We start from the raw sequence: 17,666 nt of genomic DNA on the forward strand, positions 1-17,666 counted from the left end.
TGATCCGGGCATCGCTCCGATGCTCTCGGTTATGCTTAGGGTGTAAATATACGTCCTGGTGCGTTAAGTACCACCTCACCAGGACGTACATTTACGCCCTGCGTCATTAAGGGGTTAAAGGGGTACTTCCGTGGAAAACTTTTTTTTTTTAAATCAACTGGTGCCAGAAAGTTAAACAGATTTGTTAATTACTTCTATTAAAAAAATCTTAATCATTCCAGTACTTATTAGCTGCTGAATACTACAGAGGAAATGGTTTTCTTTTTGGAACACAGAGCTCTCTGCTGACATCATGACCACAGTGCTCTGTGCTGCGATCTCTGTCCATTTTAGTAACTGTCCAGAGCAGCATATGTTTGCTATCGGGATTTTCTCCTACTCTGGACAGTTCTTAAAATGGACAGAGATGTCAGCAGAGAGCACTGTGGTCATGATGTCAGCAGAGCCCCCGTTTGGTCATGATGTCAGCAGAGAGCTCTATGTTCCAAAAAGAAAACCATTTCCTCTGTAGTATTCAGCAGCTAAGAAGTACTGGAAGGATTAAGATTTTTTTTATAGAAGTAATTAACAAATCTGTTTAACTTTCTGGCACCAGTTAATTAAAAAAAAAAAAAAAAAAAAGTTTTCCACCGGAGTACCCCTTTAAAGATAACTTCAAATCTTAATTATTTTTCTACTTACAACTTTCTGTGGAATCAGCATTAATTAAAGGGTCGTTAGAAAATAATCTATTAGAAAATAATCTATTGTTTAAATAAAAAAAAATGTGTTAAACATTTTTTTTTAAGAATCATTGTTGATCATTTGTCAATTATTTTACTATAGTATAAAATATTATTTTCACTAAGCCTAAAACTAATACTTCCTGTTATGTCTGTGATGATTGTCTTCTCTATCTGCTGGTGTCACCTTTCACTGTGTAATTCTTATCATCACAGACAAAACAGGAAGCCTTGGCGAGAATGAACACTGCAACTTTTCTAGATAATTTCTCAGTCATGTCAATGAAACGGTTCCTATCGCTGCACATTTTCATGGGGTTTGCTGTAAGTCACATCGCTACATGCTGTTAGAAACAGCTCAGGAGAGATGGCTGCCACATAAAAATGTACAAAAAATTTAAAACAAAAATAAAAAAATAAAAACAGATTACAAAAAAGAACATATTTCAGTATCTGGCTCTTATTAGTAAAACAAAAAACTAAGTGATACATTCCCTGTAACATTTTTATGTAGTTTAGGGGGCTTCAGCTGTAAAAGCCTTTTTAAATGTCATTTTTTTATTATACATATTTTTTTTTTATTCAAAGCCTTATTATTTAGGAGAAAACATCAAATTATGGTTTCTATTTTTTTAGGCTTCTAGAAGAGCCTATCTGCTGGTACAGGAATGTACACATTTTTGTATTGTAAATCTCTGCCAGTGTGTGTACAGGTACCCCTTTCTCTTTGGAAGAGATTAGACAGAAGTCCACTAGTAAGAGTTTCCTGTTTATTAATAAATGTAGTGCAATTGTTGTCTCTGTGTGCCACATATTGAATTCTGTGCTACTGTAGTTATTAGCTAGCATAGATATCTGCTATGTTTACACCAAATTCTAGCATAAATGATAGTAAACCTGCTAGGATGTAGGGGAAACCCAGTTCCTCCTGCCAAAATACCATCCACTTGAATTACACTATAAAAGGTTGCACATTTTTGAACAAAATGTGGGCCACAATTTGCACCTTTTTTTTCCACCAAAAGGAATTTCCACCAATGGCTCAGATTTATCTGTCTGTATGAGACAAAAAATGTGTCCGACTTATCTTAGATATCCAGCGGCGAAACATGCCAGTGAGGCGCTTGATTTGCGACAGCCAGACATGTTGGAATTCAACACTACTAATGTTCGACCACCTGCTCCAACAAGAAAAAGCCATCAACAAATATTTGTATGACCGGGGTGCTAGGACATCATCTGCGGAGCTGGGAATTTTTTTGCCACGTTACTGGAGGCTCATGCGCAATGCCTGTAGGCTCATGCTTCCTTTTGAGGAGGTGACAAACCTGGTCAGTCACACCGAAGGCACCATCAGTGACATCATACCATTTGTTTTCTTCCTGGAGCGTGCCCTGCGAAGAGTGCTGGATCAGGCAGTAGATGAGCGTGAAGAGGAAGAGTTGTGGACACCATCACCACCAAAAACAGCCTTATCAACATCGCTTGCTGGACCTGCGGCAACGCTGGAAGAGGATTGTGAGTCAGAGGAGGAATGTGGCTTTGAAGAGGAGGAGGAAGACCAACCACAGCAGACATCCCAGGGTGCTCCTTGTCACCTATCTGGTTCCCGTGGTGTTGTATGTGGCTGGGGGGAAGAAGATTATACCTTCCCTGACATCACTGAGGACGAGGACATGAGTAGCTCGGCATCCATCCTTGTGCAAATGGGGTCTTTCATGCTGTCGTGCCTGTTGAGGGACCCTCGTATAAAAAGGATGAAGGAGAACGACCTGTACTGGGTGTCCATGCTACTAGACCCCCGGTATAAACATAAAGTGCCTGACATGTTACCGCATTACAGAAAGGCGGAAAGGATTTAGCAGGTCCAAAATAAATTAAGAAGTATGCTGTACACAGCGTATAAGGGTCATGTCACAGCACAACAGGGATCTAACAAGGGAAGAGGTGAAAGTAATCCTCCTCCCACGAACACGCCGGCAAGGACAGGATGCTCTATAGACATGCTGTAGATGGAGGACATGCAGAGCTTTTTAAGTCCTACGCATCGCCACAGCCCTTCGGGGTCCACCATCAGAGAACAACTTGACCAACAGGTAGCAGATAGTGTTGAGCGGCATAGGCCATATTCGAATTCGCGAATATATGGACGAATATTCGTCATATTCGCGAATATTCGCATATTCGTAATAGTCTCGTTTTATTTCCGCATATGCGAATATTCGCATATACGAAAATTAACATATGCGAAAATCCGCATATGCGAAAATTAGCATGTGCAAATTTTCGCATATGCGAAAATTCGCACACCAGTCTCACACAGTAGTATTTGAGCCTTCTTACACCACATAAGCTGGAAGCAGAGAGGGATGATCACTGTGATGTGTACTGTGAAAAAAAATATATATTAAAAAAAAAAAAAACGAATATTCGTAATTACGAATATATAGCGCTATATTCGCGAATATTCGCGAATTCGCGAATATGCGATATTCGCAAATAAAATTCGAATTGTGAATATTCGCGAGCAACACTAGTAGCAGACTACCTGGCCTTAACCGCAGATATCGAGACTCTGAGGAGCGATGAACCCCTTGACTACTGGGTGTGCCGGCTTGACCTGTGGCCTGAGCTATCACAATTTGCGCTCGAACTTCTGGCCTGTCCCGCTTCAAGTGTCCTGTCAGAAAGGACCTTCAGTGCAGCAGGAGGTATTGTCACTGAGAAGAGTAGTCGCCTTGGTCAAAAAAGTCTGGATTACCTCACCTTTCTTAAGATGAATGAGGGATGGATCCCGAAGGGACTGACACTGGGCGATACATTTGACTGAAAAAGGCCTGATCAGATGAGCTGCCTTGGGCTAAAAATGGTCCACACGCTGCTGTATTTGAACTCTGAATGCCGGGTGACTTGTGTGACTTATCCGCCACCAACTAGGGTTCAAGCCGCAATGTTTTAGGGCACTTTCTGCCTGGCGAAACAAACAGAAATTTTTCTGCTCGCTGCTACAGCTGCGGCTGCGACAATACCCAATTTTTCATCCATGTGTACATGCCTAATTTTTCTGGCCTCTGCTGCTGCACTTGTTATGGTGCTGCAATTTTTATGGCCGCTGCTACAGCTGCGGCTGCGACAATACCCAATTTTTCATCCGTGTGTACATGCCTAATTTTTCTGGCCTCTGCTGCTGCACTTGTTATGGTGCTGCAATTTTTATGGCCGCTGCTACAGCTGCGGCTGCGACAATACCCAATTTTTCATCCGTGTGTACATGCCTAATTTTTCTGGCCTCTGCTGCTGCACTTGTTATGGTGCTGCAATTTTTATGGCCGCTGCTACAGCTGCGGCTGCGACAATACCCAATTTTTCATCCGTGTGTACATGCCTAATTTTTCTGGCCTCTGCTGCTGCACTTGTTATGGTGCTGCAATTTTTCTGGCCGCTGCTACAGAAGCGGCTGCAACAATACCAAATTTTTCATCCATGTGTACATGCCTAATTTTTCTGGCCTCTGCTGCTGCACTTGTTATGGTGCTGCAATTTTTCTGGCCGCTGCTACAGAAGCGGCTGCAACAATACCAAATGTTTCAGTCATTATATTGCGACATTATGACCACTACCATTAAAATCCACTCTACAAAGACCAATATCCCCCCCCCCCCCCCATACAGTGACCAAATGGTGGTAGATACCAGCACTATATAATCTCTGCAGATGACATGTGTTTACGGTACAGATACATCCAATGGCACACAGTAGGTGTCTTCTTCAATTGGAGTAATTTACTTTTCTTTTCTTTTTTCACTTATCCAGCCCGAGCCGTCATGAAGACTTTTCTTGGCCATGATTCATCCCCACAGAATCTGCCAGACAAGCATTTTAGGCCCTCACTGCAGCACCCTCCTCACCTGTATATAAACTCCCCATCTGTTTTTCCTCACACAGTAATAGTGCCCACTTTGTGTCTGCATATAGCAGTAGAGCCCCCATATAGTAATCAGGCCCTATTTAGTATGAGGCCCTCCTGTACCCCCATATAGTATTAGGACCCCATCTATGCTCTTCACATAGTAGTTTGGCCCCCTCTGTGCCCCCTACATAAAATTATGGCCTCATTATGAATAAAAAAAAGCTGACCTGTCACACTGCTCTTGTGCAGCTCCTTTTCATATTCCTGAAATTTCACTTTGCTCCTCTCTGAACAACTATTGCATTGTACAGAGATGCTGCCTGCACCAGAACTCCAATTTTTTTTTCCTACTGTGTGTTCATCTTAAAGAGACAAACAATTTAACCCCTTAAAGTACTTAACATACCAGGACGTACATTTACATCCTGTACATAACGCAAGCACCGGAGCAGTGCTTGCATCATGCACGTACCGGCTACTATTAGCAGCCAGGGACTCACTGGTAATTAGTCCCTATGGAGAAAAAACAAAATGTATCTAAAAAAAATATAATAATAATTTTAAATGCGAAAATGCGCCTCCCCCAATAAAAATTAAATTGACCCATTTTCCCTAAAAAAGCATAAAAAAAAAAGAATAAACACATTTGGTATTGACGTGTGCACAAATGTCTGTACTATAAAAATCTAATGATCCCATACGAGGAATGGCATAAACGTAATAAAAAAAAAATTTAAGTCCAAAGTTGCTCCAAATTTTTTTTATAAAAAAAAAAGTTAAAAAGTCACATATATGCAAACGTGGTACCAATAAAAACTAGAAATCATAGTGCAAAAAAATGAGCTTTCTTATAGCCATGTATATGGAAAAATTTGAGTTATAGGTGGTCAAATACATACTTATTTAGAGTATAGAGTTATAGGTGGACAATTTTATACATACTTATTTTGTAAAAAAATTTATAATTTTTTTAAAGCAATACAATTAAAGAAAAGTATCTAAATATGGGTATCATTTTACTGTATTAACCCACAAAATAAAGAAAGAATGTCTTTTTTTACCATAAAGTGAAAACAAAACCTTCCAAAATCTGCCAAATTGCGATTTTCTTTTTAATTTCCCAACACAAATAATAATAATTTTTTGTTTTCGCAATACATTTTATGGTAATATGAGTGATGTTTTTTGCACAAATAATTGTACTTTGTAAATTACAAGCCCCATGTGAATGGAAATATTGGAAGTTATGATATTTAGAAGGTGATGAGGAAAAAATTAAAATGCCTTTACCTTTTGAAGACGAAAGGCGTACCTGTATGCCCTTGTCCCACTCCCCTTCTATGACGCACGCTTAAGAGCGGAGCATGGGTCATAGCAGAGTGGACCCATGGTTAATGCTGGACATCACCGATCACTGTGATGCCCGACCCCTTAGACGCTGCAATCAAAGTTGATTGCGGAGTCTAAAATGTTTTTTTTTTTAAAACACATCCCGGTTGATCGGGACCACCACGGTGTCCCATCAGCTGAGAGGACGGCCGTAGGGCCCTTACCTGCCTCCTTTCTGACCAATTGATGATTTGATGCTCCAGTCAGCCATTGCAGGCTGGAGGAGCAGAGAAACGACAACCCTGATCAATCCTATGGCATAACATTGAACAGTGTATGCAATCTGAAGATGGGGACTATAAAATTGTGGGGAAAAGGATTTACATACCTGTACAGGCTGGTTTCTTTGTTCAACTCTTTCCTGAGTGGAGGGGGTATTCTGCAATCCTTCCTACACTCTCTGATTACATTGATCCCGAAGCCTGGAAAGGACCCCATGATTGCTCCAGTTACAGGCCCATAGCCCTCTTGCATTTGGATCTGAAGTTATTCTCCAAAGTATTGGCGACTCGCCTATGTGGTCTTTTGCCTTCCCTTACACATAAGGATCAGGTGGGGTTTATCCTTGGTCGCCAGGGAGGCGATAATACGAGAAGGGTTCTGGATCTGATAGAAGTGGTCAATCGGGGGTCTGGACAGGCCTTGCTATTAAGTTTGGATGCTGAAAAGGCATTTGATAGGCTAGGTTTGCCCTTTGTTTGCTACCCTCCAGAAATTTGGGATCTCTGGTAACTTCCTTACTGCTCTTCAGGGCCTATACTCTCCTACTGCTTCGCTTAAACTTCCCTGTGCCTCCTCTGTGCCTTTTCCTCTTTATAATTTTAATCCGGGGACCCGGACGTCTCCGGTGTGGCTATCCATGGTAGGGAATTTAAGATTTGTCTTTTTGTGGATGATGTCTTACTTACTCTCGCTAACCCCCTAATATCTCTGCCCTCCCTTTATAAACTTCTCCATGCCTATGGTCTGGTTTCTGGATACAAGGTCAACCTTTCTAAATCTGAGGCGGTGCCTCTCAATCTGTCTCCTACTGTAATTTCTCTTCTGACACCTAAATACTCCTTTCGATGGTCCCAGTCTGCTATCCAGTATTTGGGGGTCTCTCTTTCTCCTACCTATGCCTCCCTGTACTCTGTAAACTTTCCCCCCTATTCCGTGAGCTGCGTGCTTTAATGGAAAAGTGGCGTTCCCAGTATATATCTTTTTTCGGACACATTGCGGCAGTTAAGATGACTATTCTCCCAAAATTACTCTATGATTTTGAGTCACTGCCGGTAAGGGTTCCGCTGGCTGTTTTGCGTTCTTTTCAATTGTCTATTTTTCGATTAATTTGGGACGCTAAACGGCACAGGTTGCCCATGTCGATCATGATGGCGAACCGATGTTATGGGGGGCTTGGGGTCCCGGATGTGACTAAGTATTATTGGGCGGCTCATCTGCGACACTTGGCGTCTTGGTCCACCTACCATGCACCTACCATGCATGGTAGTGGATGGAGGTGAAAAATTGGGGCTAGCCCCAACCCACCCGAACTCTCTCCTATGGTCCTACCCTCTCCCGTCCCAATCTGGTCCCCTCCTTGGCCCCATGTCCTTCACTCGCTATGTGTGGACTTACTGTTCTAGGCGGTTTAGACTTCTTTCCTCCTCTCCCCTATGGTCGTTTCTCTATCATCCGGACTTACTACTTTGGTTCAGTTACTTACTGACTACTTTGGCTCAGTTTAAGGTATTTAAAGGTTAGGTGAGTGCCTTTCTTCTTCTCTATATATTGTATAACATATATAAGTTGGGTATCATTTTAATCGTATGGACCGAAAAGTGCTTTGCATGGAATTTAAAAGCCCCTAAAAGTTACAAAATGGCGTGCGTTTGTTAGTTTTTTTAAATTTTGGTCCACAAATTTTTTTTGGGTTTTGTCATAGATTTTGTGGTAAAATGGTTGATTGTTATAATAAAGTAAAATTGGTGTCGCAAAAAACAAGCCCTCATATGGTTCTGTAGGTGAAAAATTGAAAGCATTATAATTTTTAGAAGGGGAGGAGGGAAAAACAGAGGTGAAAAATGAAAAATGGCCCAGTCCATGAGGAGTTAAGGCTAAAATGGGCTGTGTCCTTTAGGGGTTAAAGCAGCAATTGCACGGAGATGACATGTATTGCTGTCCCCTCTGTGCAAAAGTACAACTCCTCAGTACATGCTGGAAGCTGTAGTTTTGAAACAGCTGGAGGTTTGCCCCCCCCCCCCCCCATGTGAACATACAGGGTACATTCACACAGGGAGGTTTACAGTAAGTTTCCTGCTTCAAGTTTGGGCTGCGGTAAATTTTTCGCCGCAGCGCAAACTCCTAGCCGAGTACCCTAAAAACAGTACACTAACACATAATAAAGGGTAAAACACTACATATACACCCCTTACACTGTCCCCCCAATAAAAATGAAAAACGTATTGTACGGCAGTGTTTCCAAAACGGAGCCTCCAGCTGTTGCAAAACAACAACTCCCAGCATTTCTGGACAGCCACTGACTGTCCAGGCATGCTGGGAATTTAGCAACAGCTGGAGGCACTCTGTTTGGGAATCACTGGCGTAGAATACCCCTATGTCCACCCCTATGCAATCCATAATTTAGTCCTCAAATGCGCATGGCGCTCTCTCACTTCAGAGCCCTGTCGTATTTCAAGGAAACAGTTTAGGGCCACATATGGGGTATTTCCGTACTCGGGAGAAATTGCACTACAAATTTTGGGGGGCTTTTTCTCCTTTTACCCCTTATGAAAAGGAAAAGTTGGGGGCTACACCAGCCTATAAGTGTAAAAAAAAAAATGAATTTTACACTAACATGCTGGTGTTGCCCCATACTTTTTATTTTCACAAGCAGTAAAAGGAAAAAAAGACTCCCAAAATTTGTAACGCAATTTCTCCTGAGTACGGAAATACCCCATATGTGGGCGTAAAATGCTCTGTGGGCGCACAACAAGGCTCAGGAGTGAGAGCGCACTATGTACATTTGAGGCCTAAATTGGTTATTTGCACAAGGGTGGCTGATTTTACAGTGGTTCTGACATAAACGCAAAAACATAAATACCCATATGTGACCCCATTTTGGAAACTACACCCCTCACGGAACGTGACAAGGGTAGCCTTAACACCCCACAGGTGTTTGCCAAATTTTCATTAAATTTGGATGGGAAAATGAAAAAAAAAAAGTTTTCACTACAATGCGGTTTACCCTAAATTTTTCATTTTCACAAGGGAAAATAGGAAAAAAGCCCCCAAAATTTGTAACCCCATTTCTTCTGAGTAAGAAAATGCCCCATGTGTGGATGTAAAGTGCTCTGCGGGCGAACTACAATGCTCTGAAGTGAAGGAGTGCCATTGGGATTTTGAAGAGAAAATGTGTCCGGAATTGAAGGCTACGTGTGTTTACAAAGCCTCCATAGTGCCAGAACAATGCACCCCCCCACATGTGACCCCATTTTGGAAACTACACCCCTCATGTAATGTATTAAGGGATGCAGTGAGCATTTACGCCCCACAGGGGTCTGACAGATTTTTGGAACAGTGGTCCGTGAAAATGAAAAATTTAATTTTTCATTTGCACAGCCCACTGTTCCAAAGATCTGTGAAACGCCAGTGGGGTGTAAATACTCACTGCACCCCTTAATACATTACATGAGGGGTGTATTTTCCAAAATGGGGTCACATGTGGGGGGGTCCACTGTTCTGGCACCACGGGGGGCTTTGTAAACGCACATGGCCCCTGACTACCATTCCAAACGAATTCGCTTTTCAAAAGCTCAATGGCGCTCCTTCTCTTCTGAGCATTGTAGTGCGCCAGCAGAGCATTTTACGTTCTAACATTGGGTATTTCCATACTCAGAAGAGATGGGGTTACAAATTTTGGGGGGCATTTTCTCCCATTACCTTTTTTAAAAATGGTAAATTTGGGGGGAAAACTACACTTTAGTGCAAAAATTTTTTTTCATTTACACATCCGATTTTAACGAAAAGTCGTCAAACACCTGTGAGGTGTTAAGGCTCACTGGACCCCTTGCTACGTGCCTTGAGGGGTGTAGTTTCCAAAATGGTATGCCAGGTGGGGTTTTTCTGCTTTTCTGGCACCATAGGGGCTTCCTAAATGTGACATGCCCCCCAAAAGCCATTTCTGCTAAATTAACTCTCCAAAATCCCATTGTCGCTCCTTCCCTTCTGAGCCCTCTACTGCGCCCGCCGAACACTTGACATACACATATGAGGTATTTCCTTTATCGAGAGAAATTGGGTTACAAATTTTGGGGGGCTTTTTCTCCTATTACCACTTGTAAAAATTAAAAAACTGGGTCTACAAGAACATGCGAGTGTAAAAAATGACGATTTCGAATTTTCTCCCTCACATTGCTGCTATTCCTGTGAAACACCTAAAGGGTTAACAAACTTACTGAATGTCATTTTGGATACTTTGAGGGCTGCAGTTTTTATAATGGGGTCATTTGTGGGGTATTTCTAATTTGAAGGCCCTTCAAATCCACTTCAAAACTGAACTGGTCCCTGAAAAATTCCGATTTAGAAAATTTTGTGAAAAATTGGAAAATTGCTGCTGAAATTTGAAGCTCTCTGATGTCTTCCAAAAGTAAAAACATGTCAACTTTATGATGGAAACATAAAGTAGACATATTGGGGGAGATTTATCAAAGGATTTAGACTGGTTTTTCCTGTCTAAATTTGTCTCACAGAAAGTCGCAGTCTAAATATGTGCGACTTTTCTGCGACTTTTGCTGTAGAGGATTTTTAGAACATGATGCATGCAAGTCTATTTTAGACGGAAATGCATTGGAAAATGCATTGGTGCTGAATTTATCAAGTGCGACAAGTCGCATCTGCCCAAAATACGCTGAAATGTCAGACCATGTTGCAGCAGGTCTAAATGCAGTTTAAGCTGTAGACCCTGAAGTCTGAGCACAGAATTTATCAAGGGCTGCGAGACCTTTGATAAATTAGGAGCACAATAGACAGGAGACTACCACATACGCTGGTCTATAAGCATACCCAGAATAGACTAGATTAGTAAATGTCCCCCATTGTATTTGTCAATCAATATATAATTTATTTGGAATGTCTATTTTCCTTACAAGCAGAGAGCTTCAAAGTTAGAAAAATGCAAAATTTTCAATTTTTTCATCAAATTTTTGAATTTTTCACCAAGAAATGATGCAAATATCGATGAAAATTTACCACTACCATAAATTAGAATATGTCACAAAAAAACAATCTCGGAATCAAATTTATAAGTAAAAGCATCCCAGAGTTATTAATGCTTAAAGTGACAGTGGTCAGATTTGCAAAAAATGCTCCCGTCCTTAGGGTCATAATGGGCTCCGTCCCCAAGGGGTTAAAGCCAGTTTGTCCTCCTAAATTTTTATATAACCAGTATTCAGTTATTACTTACTGGTTCTGATTGGCATGTTACTGATCACGTGGTCAGCCACACAAGAGGCAGCTGTTATATATAACCAGACTCGGCACGACCCTAGCAGTGGCAACTGTCAGTGAAACTGAGCTAATTTTTTTTTTATAACTTGGTCTATGTGCAGTTCCATGCACAGTGGTAAATTGGTCTTAAAAATAAACTGTAAAATAATGACATCCCCAATGGTCTTTTTTTCAGCTTTGAAGAAAAAAAATTGTAGAACAAAAGTGAAAAAATAAGTTTGCCCCAACAAAAAATAGTTCACCCCCCTAGTTTGCTGCAGTGTCAGCCCTAGCCCAGTTATTCTAAAGTTTACATGTACATATCAAAATAAATGTTCATTATCAGTCATAAAAATGTTCAACTATACAATTAGAAAAAAGGTCTTTCTATGTTAGTAGCTGATGTGAAAGTAATTTAAAATTAAATATCTGCAAACAAAAAATTACATTTTTACATTTCACCTCCACTTTGTAAAAGTGGCATTCCACTGGAACATTTTTTTTTTTATCAACTGGTGCCAGAAAGTTAAACAGGTTTGTAAATTACTTTTTAAAAATCTTAACCCTCCCAGTACTTATCAGCTGCTGTATACTAAAGAGGAAGTTATTTTCTTTTGTGAACTCCCTTCCTGTCTGGCCATAAGTGCTCTCTGCTGACACCTGTCCATTTTAGGAACTGTCCAGAGTAGGAGTAATTCCCCATAGCAAACCTATCCTGCTTTGGACAGTTCCTGACATGGACAGAGGTGTCAGCAGAGAGCACTGCAATGTTATTTCAAGTTCTGAACTACGTGCCTACTGGGTCTGGGGGGAGGAGAGGAGGGGGTTAATCTGGGGTACCGACGTACTACCTTCCTACAGGGGGAGGAATCTGGGGGTACTACCTTCCTACAAGGGAGGGGGGGGTTAATCTGGGGGGTACTGCCTTCCTACTAGGGATGGGGGGGGTTAATCTGGGGGGTACTGCCTTCCTAGAAGGGAGGGCAGTTAATCTGGGGGGTACTGCCTTCCTACTAGGGAGGGGGGGTTAATCTGGGGGGTACTGCCTTCCTACAAGGGGGGGGTTAATCTGGGGGGTACTGCCTTCCTACAAGGGGAGGGGTTAATCTGGGGGTACTACCTTCCTACTGGGGGGGGGGGAATCTGGGAGTACTACATGCCTGCTGGGGGAAGGGGTTCATCTGGGGGTACTACCTTCCTAATGGGGGTTAATCTGGGGGTACTAACTGCCCCCCCCCCAGTAGGAAGGTAGTACCCCCAGATTAACCCCCTCACCCCAGTAGGAAGGGAATACCCCCAGATTAACCCCCTCCCCCAGCAGGCATGTAGTACCCCCAGATTACCCCCCCCCCAGTAGGCAGGTAGTAGGCAGGGGGTTAATCTGGGGGTACTACCTTCCTACTGGGGGTGAGGGGGTTAATATGGGGGTACTACATGCCTGCTTGGGAGAGGGGGTTAGTCTGGGGTACTAGCTGCCTACTGGCGGGAGGTGGTTAATCTGGGGGTACTACATGCCTGCTGGGGGGAGGTGGTTAGTCTGGGGGTGCTACCTGCCTACTGGGGGGTTCTAATATGGGGCTACTACCTGCCTACTGGGGGGAGGGGTAATCTGGGGGTACTACCTGCCTACTGGGAGAGGGTTAATCTGGGGGTACTACCTGCCTACTGGGGGGGGGTAGTCTGGGGGTACTACCTGTCTATTGGGGGGGGGGTCTAATATGGGGCTACTACCTGCCTACTGGGGGGGGAAGGGGGTAATCTGGGTAGTACTACCTGCCTACTGGGAGTTAATCTGGGTGCATAATCGCAATCGCACAGTTTCCCCATATCGTTCAGCCCTACTAGCTCCCCACTACCCTCCTGGTGTTATCACCGCCCTGGCGATCGGGGATCAACCCCACCTGGTCTTTATGGCAAAGCCGGAATGCCAACACCTTAGAAAATAGTTTCAAATCAGAATTGAGGAGGGCAATAATCCGATAACTAGAGCATTCGTGAGGATCCTTACCAGGCTTAGGTATCAGGGTGATGAGAGAGTGCAAAAAGGACTTTGGGACCCCCCCAGCGTGACGCCCCCTCCCATAGACTTGCATTGAGGGGACGGGCGTGACGTCACACAGGGGCGGAGTCCTGCCGTCAAGGACTTCCGTTCCCGGAGTCGCGACTCAGACCCTCCAGCGATTCTGGTGACAACACAGGTGGGTGCCGCAAGCAATAATGCGGGGGTCCCCAGTGACGGGACCCCCGCGATCAGACATCTTATCCCCTATCCTTTGGATAGGGGATAAGATGTCTAGGGTGGGAGTACCCCTTTAAGAGCTGAAGTAAGTCCATAGTAAATCCCTCACATTGAAATCATCCCTAGGTTTTTAATGCAATAAAACAGATGACTTGTCATGTATAGGATATAGATAAGCCAGTCATGGTAGTTAAGGAGCTCTAGAAGGAACTCTGTACAATTTCCCAACTGGCTGTACCCTTGTAATATTAAAGGCATGAAATACCGTAATCAGAGAATCTCTTGGGAGGTTATGTAAAATATTCAGAAAAATTACCCAACCATTCAAACTTCTCTCTCCCACGCTTACAAAACCCTCTTGGTTAGATTACACTTTATCTTGAGGTTTGTTTATAAGTTCCTTCCTGCTTCTTTAGAGATAGATAATGATCATTTTTAGGAACTGCCTTGGGATTAGCCAACTATTCCAATAGCAGGTCTGCTATTCTACAGTCTAGCCAAGGTGTATTCATCTGATGGACAACTTTAGAATCTGGACCAGGGATGCCCCCTCTCTGGACCCTTCAGACCTGATATCATAGATGCATTCCAGGAGAGCAATGTTTGCCTCCAATTCATCTAAGATTTTAAGTCTGTTGTCAGGAGCGGAACTACTGACAGCACCTGGCACGTAAGGAGATGCTGTATACAGTCATGTTGGGGAATGAAGTTTAGACTTTTCTTTTTTTTTTTGTCTTTTCTAAATGTCTAAATGAGTTTTAAGGGTCTTGGATCAATCATTTTGGGGAATGGTTGGGTTTTCCACCAAAAAAAAATATGAATACATTTTGAAAATCTTGTAAATAGTCTAACAAAATTAGCAAAATGTTGATAAGATAAATCATTTTATTATTGGCATTCAACTTGAACTTTCAACTACGTGGACATTTATGAAATCTAGGTATGAAATGTTATGATTAAAAATCCCAATATTACCTTAGGGCCCTATTAGACTGTCCCACCCCATCTGTAAATGAGCGCTGATCTCGTAGATGGTAACTCATTTACAAGACTTGAGCTTCAGCTGAACGTCACCTATTACACAGGGAGGTATGAAGGCAATGGCTGATGATTATCCAGCAAGCCAAAACAACCCAGCCAGTGAACGTTCTCCGCTAGCCTTGTTCCAACCATTCAGCTGTTTCATGCTGCTTGAACCACAGGCAGCTTGAAAAAGGCACAGATACTCTACTGCCCTATGGTTTACTACATAAAGCTGCAGCAGTTTTAAAGGTGAGCCAGTACTTAGTATAAAGTCAAGGGGGGCTCTCTGCCACTGCTCCCCACATCAAAGAGCTTTACTGACCGGTATCTTTCTATTCACACATGGGGAGAAACATGTCAGTCAAGTCCAGCAAGGCAGGGCGTAGCAGAGTAGAGCCACAGGATTTCAGAGTAAATCCATTGTGCATTTATAGGGGTACTCCGTTTCAATGTTTGGAACGGCTGTCACGCCCCCTAACATAGACTTGCATTGAGGGGGCAGGGCGATGACGTCACGAGCTCCCGGCGCCGGCTCCAGCGTTCGGAACAGTTTGTTCCAAACGCTGAGCAGCGGAGTACCTCTTTAAGGTGCCACTGGTTAACTGACAGTTTTCCTTTAATAAACCATAAGGGTGTAGTCACACACATAGTATCCTGCACATATTTGATGCACAGGATTTGTAGCTGCAGATTGAATTTATGCTGTTGATTTTACACTAAACGACTGAACAAAGCTTCCTGAATAAACCCTTAACAGGTATTTGGAAGCAGTGTCAGTTTTTATTTACATACACTATTGCTAAAAGAGTATATTACAATGATGTGCTCTCCAGTGTCATGCCACCAAAATAAGCACACAGACACTGACTGCACACAAAACGCACATTCTTTTTATAATTTCACAGGCCTAGATTTACATATGTGGTGACCCACGGTGTATGGCAGGACCATGTAGCGATGTAGGTGGATGGGGCAAGATGGTGTTAACCCCCGGGGAAAGGTGTTGTTAACCCCTAATGTTCGTGACGCCAGAGTGGTTTTTTGGTACTGGAACCACACGAATGGTATCTCCAATATTCCAATGGCTAGGCAGTGAAAGAAGAGTCCACAACCAGTTATGGTTTAACGCAGGCTTTACTGAGCTAAGACAGGTGTTATTATCTTCATAGCTAGGAATCCCAGAGAGTCGACCAGTAACACAGATAGGGCCCTGCAGCTTGCTGGGACTTGTAGTTATTGTAATAGACTTTAGTTCAGCCCCATAGACTAGAATAGACTTGATCAGTGTCTTGACTTTAGTAGAGACAGCAGACATAGATGAGATGACTTACTGACAACGTGGCTGGTGTGCAGGCTTTGTGGCCTCCAGGTGTACTGGACACAAGGTCTGTGATGTATGTGCTTTTCTGTCCTCGGCAGAGTGGGAATTGTAATGGCCGCCCTCTTATATAGAGGGGGGAGGGGCTGAGCCAAAGACCCATGGTGCTCTCTGGGTAACATCATGTGACAACATAACATGTGACATTCCACAGGTCTTTCAGACATCTCACAGGTCCTTTAGACTAGCTATACATTAATGCACTGACTATAATTCTATGACAATAAATGACACTTATAATAACAGCAGGGGAGACACTGCAGGAGAGCCCCCAGGTCACTGAGGGACTCAACCTGACAGGGCCTAAGTGTAGTGTAGGACCATGTCCTGTACTGGGACATTACACATACTTTTCTTATCTTGGCTTACGATTTGTATAACCTTTTCCCTGCCATCTTTAAAGCTTTTACTTACCCTAATTCAGAAGTCCTTGTACCTTGTCCATGTAAGTTTTGTACCTTGTAAGTCACATTCAATTTTGAGTGGTGGTCGGGAGCCACATTAAACTTAAAGGAAAAACGGTCTTCTGTTCACCCACTCTAAACCCAATACACTGGGTTATAGTGTGGGTGAACAGGAGACCAATGAGGGGTTAAAGGGGTATTCCAGGAGTTTTTTTTTATTTGACTATGCTACAGGGGCTGTAGAGTTAGTGTAGTTCATAACATGTCTTCCTCTTTGGTACCTGAGATGTTGAAGGGTCGGCTGTAGATGCTTCGAACCTTTTCAGTCAGAAGTTCAAAGGTGGTCTCTATGTAATCTGCGGCTCGGATGTGTGTTCTGCTTGTAGCCACAGGTTGCTTGAAGTATGTCATGACATCAGATGGAGTCAACGTTCTTTTCCTAAGACGCTCTTTAAGGCTTTAATTTAAAGACATCCATTTAGGATACACTTACTTGTAATAACAAAGTAGTCTATATGATACTGTATTTATGATTTTTACATCATAAACCAACGATTTATATTTCAATGGGTTGGGTGGATGATGTGTGGGAGGGAGGGAAATGGAATTGTGGGATTTGTAGTAAAAAAAAAAGAAAAGTCAAAACAGGAAATACCAGTTCACAAAAAGCTAGCCACAGTATTATGATAATCTCACAACATAGCCATTTAGCCCCAAGACAAGCGCAGATCTTTCCTAAGAATGTCCATTACTGTCTGCCAGGTACGTACTAAAATCACCTTATGGTGGATAACCCCTTTAATGGGTTAAATGCACTCCGGAGATCTGTCCCTCCGAAGATCGGCATCCATCTTCAGTGAATTGCACGCTGGAGGCGGGCCCGTCGGCTCAATTTGAATATTCATTGTCGGGGGTCACGTGAGCGCTAAGTCGGCCTTTGCTGATTCCCCATGGTTGAATTGTAGTTATTAATATGGAGATTTTTTGGGTCATCTCATTTCTTTGTTCTCCGACCTGGACAAGGTAGACCCAGAACTGGCTAGACTGGGAACTGGCAGCAATAATGATGGCATTTTCTTACCGGCAGCCATTGTATAACCCGAAAATGTTATAGAAGATGCCTTTTTCTGTTTTC

The 17,666-nt window shown here is 42.8% G+C and overlaps 1 long non-coding RNA gene across 1 annotated transcript in view; it reads right to left on the reverse strand.

Annotated features, from left to right (window-relative positions):
- LOC130356698 (uncharacterized) overlaps positions 1-17,666 on the reverse strand; it is a 74,046-nt gene that overhangs the window by 40,153 nt on the left and 16,227 nt on the right. The window lies entirely within an intron of this gene.

This window comes from Hyla sarda, chromosome 2 (genome assembly GCF_029499605.1).
Source record: "Hyla sarda isolate aHylSar1 chromosome 2, aHylSar1.hap1, whole genome shotgun sequence".
In the NCBI taxonomy this organism is placed as follows: domain Eukaryota; kingdom Metazoa; phylum Chordata; class Amphibia; order Anura; family Hylidae; genus Hyla; species Hyla sarda.